Genomic DNA, 11,279 nt, shown 5'->3' with positions numbered 1-11,279 from the left:
TAAATTATCCTCATCAATATGTTTTTCTATTATTTGTGTTGATGTTGTTTTTATTCTATTTGTTGAATTTGTATGAGGATTAGAAATGTTGGGTACTTTTCGATTTGAGTTTCGAGAGTTTTTTCTGTATATATTTTGATGAAATATACAATTTTTTGCTTATTGAATTGTAAAACTGTTAATTAGATTATGGCTTAGTAATGGAGATGAAATCTTTGATAAAATAAGCAATGAATAGAAGTTGAAATTGAAGAACGGTAAAAATTAAATGAAATTAATTATTATAGTTTAATAAATATTTTTGTATAAAAGTACCTCGAAAAATAAATTTTAAATTCAAGTTCTTATTATTAAGTTTGTTTTACATCTTCAAACCTTGAATCGCCTTTAGTTGGAAGATAAGAAAATCCAAGAAAAAGTATTTAGAGAAAAAGAAATTAAAGAAAATGTGTTGAATGAAAAAATATTGAAAAAGCAACAATTTATTATTTAGTTTCAACACGAATTTTTGTTCTAAATTGAAAAATTGATAAAAGAATAATATTTGATGTATTATTATCTTTCTCTCCGAAGAAAAAAAATATACTTGAAAAAGAAGAAGGACATAATGTGCTTTTAAGAGATATTTTGTTTTTCGTTATAATTTATATATTTTAATTAAATATAAGAAATAATAATTTATATAATAAAAATTAAATATAATATTAGTGGATATTAAAGATTATTTATAAAAAATAAATGTAAATTTTTGTCTAATTTTATAAAAAAAATATACTTGTAATACAAATGAGAAATATGAATTTGAAAAAATAATAATTAAAATATACAAATTTTATTAAAAAAAAAAAAGTCAAAAAGACCTCTCGTAAGCTTATAGTATACCCAATAATGCATGAGTCAGTAGGTTAAACTTCTATGTGAAATTATCGGATTCTCAAATGGGAAAATAAGTTCTGATTATTTTATATTTTGTTTTTTCTTTCTATCATTCTTAATTATATTTATGAAATGCCTTGTCACCTGTTAGAAAACAAGTATTCAATGGTCAATAACATGTAATCACACTCTTCTACCACTACTTTATTTCTATATAATTAATGTACACATTATTATACAATTTATAGTTTTAAATATAATATTTGATGGATAAAAAAAATAAAATGTATCTTTGGATCAAAAAAATTTGAAAACTAAAGTAAACATGTGACTATTTATCTAAAAGTGTATAATTTATTTTTTTAATTGAGCATGACTTGAATAAAGGTTTATTTTATTCCTTTAATAACTCTCAAAATCCAACATGTTTTATTTTTATATTTAGTTTTTGTTTGAGTGAAGACATCTCATAAGAAGTCAATGCAATTCCAAAAATTTAATCAAACGGTTTTCACTGCCAACTTTATTTTACAGTCAAACTTTGGAAAATTTCCTGACTGTTTGCTGTGACTACTCTTCACTAATATATCAGCCATTTTTCTTGTTAGGTTTTTAAAAATATTTTTTAATTTGCGTCAAATTGAACGATTTTTATTTTCTATTTTTCAAGAAAAAAAAATTATTTCTGTTTCGTCATATAAAGTTTAAAATAATTATTGTTAACCCTTAAATATATGTCAATTGTATACTATAATATAGTCTTGTTGTTTAATATATAAACAGTTAATTAATGTTATATATTAGAGATTTTAAAGGAATAAAAAAAAATTCATATGAAAAAAATTAAACTTACTTATCTTTTAAGGAACATATATATAAGTTAAATTTTAATTTTTTTATTTGCATTATGTAAAAATTTCCATGCTTCTTATGTTTATTGTCTCACTCCGCACCCCAAACTTGATTCTAGACTTGTAGATTTAATTCTTTTGATTTTTCTTTTAAATAAAACAATCAACTTATTGTTTGCTAGTGAGAAATGTTACCAATCGATTACATTTATTGCATTGTTTTTTTTTTCAAAGATTGTTTAACTCAATTTAGTAATTAATCAACTTTATAAATAAACAAATTTCACCTGAAATAAAAACTCCCTCTTTTTTCCATCCTAAAATCTCACATTTGTAAAATCTTTGAAAATAATCAACATTTCAATAGATTTAAAAATTTAAACTTTTAAGATTATTTTGTATCCTAAATCTATCATGTAACATTCAAATATATGGTTGATTAAAAAAATAAACTCAACAGTTCCTTTTATCTTATTATCACTATTTATGTTAAATTTCATCATTTACTAGTTTAAGTGCAGCAATAGTAGGACTAAATTAAAAATGTTGAAAATAGTTGAACAAAATCTTAAATCTAAAAAATAATAATCAATCTCACGGCTTCATAATGTTTACACATAAAACTGAAAGCTTTGGGAAAAGCTTTCAAACGAAGCTCATAAAGATTTTCTATATTTGGAAACTGAAAAAAAGGAAAAATAAATTGATTAACATGAAAAAAGGGATGACCCATGATTTCCTGAAATTAGGGAAGTAACGAATGGAAGATAGAGCATGGTGCCATGCCAAAGTTAGCAATAGCCGCTTTTCTCCATCTTCTATTTTTCCCCATTCCCAACCCTAAAAATCATAACTTTATTATTAATCCAAAGTTTATCCCATAAGCCCAATTGCTTGCCTCAGATTCAGAGCACCTTCTAAATTCATTTTTCCTACATCAAACAACCTTTCTCTGGCTGTCGCCTATTTATCATTAAATGCCTCTCTATCCTTTCCTTGGAAGCAAGTGAACAACAACGTTTACATGAACAACAACCTCCATTTATGTCCCTTGCTTTAATTACTCAAGTCATTTCTCAAGACAAAACATGGCTTCTTAGGGTAAAATAATACGATAAGGTACCAAATATTGGAGATTGAATACATGGTAATAATAATGCAAAGAATTTTGAATGAAATTCATCCTTTTTTTTCTTGTTACCTTTCCCATAAGCAGGTATTTGGCCAATAGCCTTCCCAAGAGGCATGGGCATTAGAACATAACTTGGTGGAGTTTTGTAATAATTAAGGCACACCTAAGACGAAATGCAATAAAACCATTGTTGTAGGTAATGTCTAAGAAAAGTTAACTTTGGAACGAACAAGCTTTGAAGGCTATCCTAGAGCATGGCCTTGCCACATATTGGTTGCGTAAACTGTTTATGCCGGAACCATATGCTCAAATAGAATTCTGAAATTGAAATTTGACTTCACTGATCTTCTTCTCCTTTCTAACAACCGTAGCTTACATAGGTTTTGAGTTTCACTATGCTATATATGTCAATGAGTTTAGGTTTGGGTGTTCTTGTCATATGGGCAATCGCTTTGCCTACACCTATAATTGGAGGAAGTTGAGATTACAATGTTCATTGCAAAATTTGGCATCAATTTATTTATAGATGCTTAAACTTTATTTTGAAGTGAACATCACGAATTCCTAGTATTGTATATTACACAAACCATGCTTCTTTGCTTTTCCATTCTTAAATCATTCGATTTTAATAATGTTATTTCATCCTATATATTATAATTTATTCATATATGTATAAGTATGTCTAAAAGAATCTTATTCAAAAAGTTATTGATAAGTTTTGATAAAGATAGACTTAATTTTATTTTACCAAATTAACTAATTAATAAGATAGAGTTTATATTTTATTTATATATTATAATTTAATCGTATATTTATGTAACAAAATTTTTAATATGAAAGAGAGAAACTTACTTAAAAGGAAATGACAGGAATGACATTTTTTATAATAACTCTATCAAAGTTTAAAAAAAAGTACCTATTGTTGAAAAATCTAACTGTGAATATAAATCCTGAGTATAGATAAGAAAGTTAAATACCATATTAAAATAAAACTCATAAATATGTTGTTTTAAGATTATGAATTTAATATTATGTAAATCTTTTTTTTATTAAGTTTGTCTCATTTGGATGGATCATTTCTTGATAAATTCATTAATAATATAAGAATTTATGGTTAATTTTTTTTTATTAATACTATCACTAAGAATCAAATAATAAAAATATACAAAATTTTCGAATGTAACACAATTGAATTTACAAAAAGTAATCAACATAAAATTTAATAAACATTATAAATAAGAGCAAATTTAGACGAAGATCTTTGGTCAAATTGGACGTATATTTTTGGCTTTATGTATAAATGTTGCATATAATGATCCATGGGATTGGGTGACCTAATTTATCTTCCATTATTATAATATACTAATTAAGAAGAACCCCAACTGCTTCATCAAACATCAAAACCAACACAAACACAAAATGGGGACTTAGTATTCAATTATATAAAGAGAATCATTTTTCATTATTACTCTTTAATTTTCTTTTTTAAATTTAGTGGTCAAATATACGTTATTTGTTAACATTGTTATATTAATTAAAAGAAAATAAAGAATAAAGACAAGAAATAATTATATATTTATATATAATGAATATAAAGAGCAATTAAATTACTTTAAAAGTATAGTACGAGAGTTTTTATCATAACAATCAGATTTGGCTATGTACTTTTTAATATACCTTTTTGTTATCGATTAAAATTTATAAAATTTTTCAAACTCATTACGAGTGAGTCTCTTCATTTTATAGATTTTAATAAATTTTAATTAAAGATAAAATGTATGTTAACAAATTTGTTACTCTTGTGCTCATTTGTGTAAGGTAAACCGTATGAGTTTAATATCAAGTTTGAAATTTTCCTTCAAATTATAGATTACACATCGATGGGTTGCTATCTCACATAAAAAAATATTCATAAATTTAAAAGTCGAGTGATGAATGAAATTTGAAATTATTGATATTCTCTCAATAATTATATTAATATTTCTTACACATTTTTTTTATGATATGTTTTCTACAATTCATTTTTTATTGCCATTTCTACATACTACAACTTACCAACCGAACGTAATTATAGTGGACCAAGCTTATAATTTTTTAATTTAAAAAATATTTTTTTTTTTAGTTTTAAGAGACACAATAAGATTTGCTTAAAATTTAAAAGAGTAAAAAAAACTTTGATCATATATATGTATATATATATAAATACCCACTACACATGGATCCAATAGTTGGTAAATTCATTACTTGAATCACCTTAGAATCCCTTCTCTCATAGTTATATAACTATACAATTATTTTTGGATTTGTTCATGTATACCTAAACCAGTTTATTTAAACATGAAATATTTGTCTCTTTCGGACTAAGGTTAGTGATTGGGTTCACAAATAACAAACTTTGAATAAAGAATTAAAAAAGCTTTGTCATTATATAAGTTATGAGTATGCAATGCTATAATATTTGTTTATCGATGGAGTTTAACATTGTCTTCTAAACGGAAAAAGTTCCATGATAATGACACTCTAACCATTTTTACAAGTTGATTTAAAAAATAAAATAACAATATAAAAGTATTTTTTCTTCTTTACTTAGCTAATGTTTATTAATAATGGCAATAATCAGGTTCAGAAATTATGTTTTCTGAAAAATACTCAAATTTAGTATCAATATATATGCAAAGAAAAAAAAGTTACTCATTTTTTTTAACTTAATTTAATTTGTTCATAGACTGAAGAATAAGTTTTCTCTAAGACATTCGTCGTGAAGTTTGGGGCACAAGGAATTCTTAGAAAAGAACTTAAATTTAGAATAAATTATCCTTATGTATGTTAATCTATTAGTTAACCTTTTAATGTACAAAATTGCTAATTATACTTTATAATAAAATGATATTAATATTGTTAGAAGTACATCTTACATATATTGTTTTTGGAAGATTTATATTTATTGTAGAATTAATGTGTTTAAGATGAGGCTTTAAATTGGTATAGAAAATTTATTATTTTTATATTGGTTGTAGTTATAGTCAAAGCTTCTGTTGGTAGTCAAAAGATGATTTTTTTTTTTCTAATGGATGTAAATGAGATTTAGGAATATAGACGAGTCAAAATATTTGTAAACTTTTTCTTATTTTTACCTAAATTTTCTTTTCATTCGTTTTTTTTTCCATCAAATTTCTTGTACATTTCACCTATCTATTAACTTTCCAAAATAGTGATGATGTGTTAGAAGAAAAAAAAGAAGTAAAAAACTAAACTACTTCTTTTCATCACCAGAGTTTTCAAAATAACATTGATTTGACTTCATTTTTTTTTTCACATTTTAACCCTCAACCATTATCATTTTCTAAATTTTATTACCTTAGTTTATTTGTGCAATATACCATCATCTTTTTTCTTTTTTTTTTTTGCACACATTTTACCATCTAAATTATTTCCGCGTATTTTACTATTGTTTATCAAATTTTACACATTTAGTTGGTAATCTTTTTTCAAAATATTGCAGTAAAATAATTATTTTAAGGCCACTATCAAGACTTGTTATACTTCTTTAACATATCAGCAAAATGCTTAAAATTAGAAAATATAAAGATAAAATGTACCAGAATGCAAAAATGATTGTAGTTGAATAGTAAAATGTGAAATTATTAGAAATTTAATAGACTGGTAAAATATGAAAAGAAAATTTTAAGATAAAAAATAGTGATAATTGAGTGATAAAATGTACCATCAACCAATAAATAATATATATTAATACTTGGATTTAGTAGAAAGAAGATCAACATTTCTAAAAAAAAAATAAAAATAAACATTCTATTTTTGAAAAATGTCAAACCCTGAATATGACACCTAGAAGGAAGGGAAAGATGTCTCAAAAACAAGAGAGTGAGCATTTTATAGAATTTTCTAAACCACAACTCATCTCATTTTCTCAGAAATCTATATCTCTCTAAAAACTCAAGTCTCTTTCTTCTCTCTACTTTCCTTCTTATATTTCTCCATCTTCTCTCTAAATTTTCTCCTTCTTTCTTCTTCCGATCAGCAATCCGTTGGTGCTTGAGCATTTCTGGTATAAAGGACTTCATTATTCACCTATCAAAATCCTCTCTTGAAGCTGGTAAGGTCCGAACCTTCTTCTTGTGAATTCTCTGTGTTTTCTATGCATGCAAGCATTGATCGGCTTGCATGTGTTCTTGCATTGTTCTTGAGTCTTTTATCTTTTGGTTTCTTCGGATTGGTTTCGCTACATCGACCAGAAATTGTGGCTGTTGTAGAAGCTCTTGGATTGAAACTTATAAAAGTGGTCTCTTGGATTCGAGGTAAGGAAAACTAGTTAATTTAATTGATGAATTTACAGTGTATGTGAATGTTGTTTAATGATTTTGTATGTGTAAGAAATTGGATTTTGTGGCGATTGAATAGTCTATGTTATATGAAATTGATTTGGTTGATTTTGTATGAATGTAAAAATTTAATGAATTGTATTCGGTTGAGTTGGTGTGAACGGTTAAATAGTTGTGTTCATGTTGATTGTCTTTATGCTGAGTTTCTGGTTCATGGCCGAGTGAATTGTGAAGAAGTGGGATAGTGAAATTGGAGAAATTATGTTCGTTGTGAGTGTGGTCGGTATAGAGAATCTGGGTAAGTGGTATAAGACTTGTTAGAACCCTTGAGTTACTTAAAACTATACAACAAGTAGGAAATCTGATTTTCGATCCTTGAGTTGATGATTCTGCAGAATTGACTCTCAAATCTGAGATGAAACTCTCTAAATGATGTTAGAAAGGTTTAGGTATTCTTAGTTTAGTGTAGAGATGTGTAGGATTCATGTTTGGAAGATTAGAAGTTTGGAAAAAGGTTTAGTTTTGGTAAAATTTGATGTGTTCATAATTCTGCAGATATTTATGCAGAATTATGCAGAAAACTGAGGATTCGCTGTTGACCGCTCGGTCATGCGTTGATTTGGCCGATCGGCCTTGTTCTGTGCTCTGTTATTAATTGGGTTCGATTTTTTTTGGAGTTCATCCAGTTCATGATCGTTCAGCCTTTGTAACACTCGGTCTCGGTAGTGCTAAGTCTTGTACTAGCGCTCGTTCTTGGTAAGTGCTTGGTCTTGGACTAGTGCTCATTTGATATAGTGCTTGATTTTGTACTAATATTTATGATAGTGTTAGTGATCAGTATTATTGAGTTGTGTGGTCTCTTATGAGCGCTCGTTCTCATTCCAGTGCTCGATATCGTACTTGTACGAAGTTAATAGTGTTTGTTCTAAGCCAATATTGTTCGTTCTAAATCATAAGTGCATGATATAAGTTCAAGTGTTCGACTCCTGCTTGAGTCTTATTCTCTAAATGACCGCTCGGTCATGTTCTCGTATTGGGAGTGCTCTCCCGTTCGGTCTTGTTCATAGGTTATGTTGATCTTTCACGTTCGGTCTTTTTCCAAGGTGGGACTATTGTTTTACTATTATGTGTGATATTTATTTAAAGATGTGATGAATGAGGAAATATGTTGTTAATGAGGTATGGTATTAAAATGTGATATGAATGAAATAGTATTGATATGAAGAAGTATGATGTGATTTGTATTATATGGATATGAACGAGTGTTCCAAGGAGGAATATCTCAGAAATGGTTATGGAATTGTAAAGTATGAATATGGTCAGACTAAGTTGTCGTTCATCCTGATATTCTAATGGTCACCGAGTCTCAAGTAGAGAATGGTGGCGCATGTGGTGAGAATAGCAGGAGGCCTGGTTGCGTATAGCTTGGAGTTCCAACTATCGGACTAAACTCATGTGTAGGCTTGGGTTTCCAGCTACAGTGAGGGATGAAGGGCTAACCTCGTGTGACGGCTTGGGTTTCCAGCTATGGTAATTCTGATGATTTTCCAAATTACCTTTCCACGAGTGCAAGAACGTCGTAGCTACAAAATTCATACAGTCCAGACAGTTAGAGTAAAGTGAACAGTCATTGCATGCATTGTTGTATGATTATGGTTGGAAATGTATGATTGGTTGTTGCAAGATGGACTTATTGATTTATATCAGATTTATGTGAGTTATCTATTTACATAGTTAATTAAATTACACTAGCTTACCCTTATTTTCCTGTCTTGTCATGTCGTCCGTTCGGTCGTCCTTGTCCTTGCAATGGTCACCCTTTGGGTGTGAGCAGAAGATATTCTGGAGCAGGCGCTGGTAGGAGAGGAGAGTTTTCTCTAAGAGTAAGACCGTTCGGTCTTGTGCTTGTTTTTGTTTTTTTTTAGTATAGGACCGTTCGGTGTAATACACCGTTGTAGGACCGTTCGGTTGATAATCCTCTTGTATGACCGATCGGTCTGTTTTTATGATTTGTATCAAATGTAGGTTTATGTAAAGTTTTTAATTTATGGTTATTTTATTTCCTGTAACTGTTCTATTTTATTGTAAATATAAGTACTCTTGAATATAGTTTGCAGCTATATTTTTGGGATGTTAAAAAAAGTATAATATGGATAATTTTTTAAAAGTGTTAATAATTTTGAATGTATATAACATGTTTGTTTTTTCATTAAAGACTATATAATGAGTGTTAAAAGTTGCTTGTGTAAAATAGGATGTTAAAAGGTATTTGTTAGTGAGGTGTATTGAAATGATAAAAATTGAAAATGTTAAGAAAATAAAATAAAATTTTAAGTATTTAATTATTTATTTTATAAAATTTATCATCTTTTTAAACATTTTTTTTTCTAATTTGTGTTTTCCTAAAATTTTTAACTAATTTGAATTTGAAATTTCTTCAAAGTAAGAGAAGGAGGAAGGAGAGTTATATTTCTCAAATTTCAAGAGGAAGGAAAGTGAAATTAAAAATGAGAATAGAGAAGATGCTAGAGTATAAGTCACTTTTTGCACCCTTACTTTCTAAGTTCACCACCTAGCCTATGTCTTTTCATACTCTAAGATAACTAGTATTATTAGTTCTTAAAAAATACAAGTCAAATTCAATCTTTCATAGGATACATATACATTACAGACAAATTAAATAGTTTAAAGTATAAATATATGTTAAATTCAATTACTGCTTTAAATATACACACTTATATTATATCATCATTAAGAGAAAATCCCAACTCCTTACATAAACTTCAATTCATTCCAAATCTAAAAAAGAATACTAACAGGAAGAGAAAAATAGAGAAAAAAATCAAAAGATTTTTTTTGAAAGTTAAAATATTTATAATATAAAAACAGTTAAGCTTTAGAAAATTTAAAAGTAATTAAATCTTAAATAATTACCATAAGAGCTATTTTATTTTTTGAACTATTACATTATTTTGTTTCAGTTAAATGCAATGTTACATTTTTATTTTTCATTTCATAATTATTTTAATTATCTATTGTAGAAATTAAACGTGACCTTGTAAGATTGCAAAAGATAAGTTATGCATGATCATAAAAAGAAAACTCATAAAAACAGCAAGAAATTAGTGGTACAAATGGTGTTAGACTTTATATTTTTTATCTGATTAGAGAGAACAACAGCTAAAATTAATCATGATTATGAAAAATTAAAAGTTAACAAAAATTATTCAAACCAAAAAACATATTTTAAGTTTGTTTTTCTGAATTTCCACCTACTTTTTGAACCCATGATTTATCACATTCACATCGGTCCATCGCACGTGTTTGCACCTGAAAGCATTTCAGCCTTCGCCGCGCCGCCCCACTCTTTTTTTATTGTTGAATTTATGTTGACTATATTTATACAATATTTATTATTTATTTATTCTGTAGATATTATAAAGAGACCTATTTGCAATTGCAAATAATTCAATAAGATTCATTGATTAAGAATTATAAGATTTATAGAATTTTTCGGGTGTGTAAAATTCTTTAATTTTTTAATATTGTGGCTTATTTTGAAATAGAAAGATATAATTTAATATTAAAAATAATTAAACCAATTAAATAGTCAAGCCTGATTTTCCAAGAAAAACATTCAGTGACCTTTAATTAATTAAAAATTACTGCATTTTGTTATGATTTTTCTTGTTAAAGAAATGTGCATCTTATAGGAATAATATTTATACAATTTTTTCTTGTTAAAACAGAAAGTGTAAGATCTTTTTCTAAAAATTTTGTGGGGATTTATGAAGTTGTAATTACAACATATTTATTTCCTTATCCAAAGTCAATTTTATCCAAGTTTAGAACAATGCTGAAAATAAAGTATTTTCGTATCTACCATGTAGAGATAACTTACGTATGCATGCCAGTTTATTGTGACTGTAATTATTCTATAGATATTCCTCAACCTTAAAAACGACATGTAAGATTCAACTTGTGACAAAAATGTTTTGAAAAATCAGGAGAATATACTTCATTCTTGAATTTATTCAATGACTTAATTTAGAAGACATCTGCAAATAATATAATTTAATA

Source organism: Vigna umbellata, chromosome 8, assembly GCF_029865625.1.
Source record: "Vigna umbellata cultivar VRB3 chromosome 8, Vumbellata_1.0, whole genome shotgun sequence".
Taxonomy (NCBI): domain Eukaryota; kingdom Viridiplantae; phylum Streptophyta; class Magnoliopsida; order Fabales; family Fabaceae; genus Vigna; species Vigna umbellata.
Note: the sequence above shows the minus strand (reverse complement) of the source record.